This window comes from Austrofundulus limnaeus, unplaced genomic scaffold, assembly GCF_001266775.1.
Source record: "Austrofundulus limnaeus strain Quisiro unplaced genomic scaffold, Austrofundulus_limnaeus-1.0 Scaffold866, whole genome shotgun sequence".
Lineage (NCBI taxonomy): Eukaryota > Metazoa > Chordata > Actinopteri > Cyprinodontiformes > Rivulidae > Austrofundulus > Austrofundulus limnaeus.
The window spans coordinates 33,517-35,267 of record NW_013953268.1 but is presented as its reverse complement, the minus strand read 5'-3'; the positions used below and the strand labels follow the sequence as shown (position 1 = coordinate 35,267).

General features: G+C 43.8%; 1 protein-coding gene across 1 annotated transcript in view; it reads right to left on the bottom strand.

The window, feature by feature from the left end:
* LOC106532999 (arf-GAP with Rho-GAP domain, ANK repeat and PH domain-containing protein 1) overlaps positions 1-374 on the bottom strand; it is a gene marked incomplete in the record, with an annotated part of 27,525 nt that extends 27,151 nt beyond the window's left edge. Inside the window, 1 exon segment of the mRNA XM_014029195.1 lies at positions 280-374.
* Between the last annotated feature and the right edge of the window lie 1,377 nt (positions 375-1,751).

Sequence of the window (1,751 nt, the reverse complement as noted above, 5' to 3'; positions counted from 1 at the left end):
TTACCTGAACAGGTAGTTTACCTGAACAGGTAGAGTTTACCTGAACAGAGAGTTTACCTGAACAGGTAGAGTTTACCTGAACAGGTAGTTTACCTGAACAGGTAGAGTTTACCTGAACAGGTAGAGTTTACCTGAACAGGTAGAGTTTACCTGAACAGGTAGTTTACCTGAACAGGTAGAGTTTACCTGAACAGGTAGACTCTGAACTGAACTCAGGGTTAGGTTCTGATCAGAACTGATCAGGTTTTAGTTAAAGTTGTTGTCATGTTGTTTTCCTACCTTTCTGTCGGCTCCTCTGGATCAGAACCACTCAGAACCTGCTGACACCTGTTTCTGCTGCTCAGCTCTGGGGGAACCTGAAGGGATTTGTCGGCGTGTCTCACCTGTAGGCGTGTCTCACCTGTCGGCCCCTCCCTCAGGGTTGTGTTTGTCTGCACTCAAACACTTCCTGTTGGAGCAGCTCTCTGATGTTTTCTGTGAGTTTTATAAGAGAACTGTTTGCTGAACGGTCTGGGTTCTGGGTTCAGGGTCCTGGGTTCTGGGTTCTGGTCGGACTTCATGAACTGGACCCTGCAGACTCTGGTCACAAACACAGGATGACCTACTCTGGTTTACTGAGTGTGCTTAAATAACATCCAACTCAAAACGAGAGAAGACATCTATATTTAAATAAAACCGGTCCATCAGAACCGTTTCCCAGTACCGTCTCACCTGTTGGACCTGCTGCAGGTATGGAGGCGTGTCAGTGTGTGATGACACATGCTGACAACTCAACGTTCAAATAGTTTTCTGATTTTATCAGAAATATTCTGGGTTGCTGCYGACACACACAGGTATGTTTGAAAACAGCAGTCTTTGTCAGAGTGATGCATCTGTCGTCACAGGGGATCTTTGTTGAACTATTTTAGTTTCACCTCTGTGCCGACAGCTTGGAGGAGCTGTTTGCTGCAGTGCATTCTGGGTAAAGATCTGTCCTCTGGTTCCTTCAGATGAAACTTTTCAAACCTGGAGAGAAGAGGCCATGACCTTTGACCTTTGACATGCTGACAGACACCTGTAAAGTATGAGATGGAGCTCACTGCATGGTCTGACCTTCAGGGTGAAGACAGTCAGCTGTAGAGTGATAGACATTAAATAATCTTTATTCTGGTCACAGTGAGAATCAGCAGCTCTCTGAGGTCATAGCTGGTGTCGTTCAGCCATGATGATGTAACTCACCTGAAGCAGCAGGTAGAGCTGGTCCCAATTCACTACAGTTCACTACAATTCACTACAGTTCACTACAGTTCACTACAATTCACTACAGTTCACTACAATTCACTACAGTTCACCACAGTTCACCACAATTCACTACAGTTCACTACAGTTCACTACAGTTCACCACAGTTCACTACAGTTCACTACAGTTTACTACAGTTTACTACAGTTCACTACAGTTCACTACAATTCACTACAGTTCACTACAGTTCACTGCAGTTCACTACAGTTCACTACAGTTCACTACAGTTCACTACAATTCACTACAGTTCACTACAGTTCACTACAGTTCACTACAGTTCACTACAATTCACTACAGTTTACTACAGTTCGCTACAGTTCACTACAGTTCACTACAGTTCACTACAATTCACTACAGTTCACTACAGTTCACTACAATTCACTACAGTTCACTACAATTCACTACAGTTCATTACAGTTCACTACAGTTCACTACAGTTCACTACAGTTCACTACAGTTCATTACAGTTCAC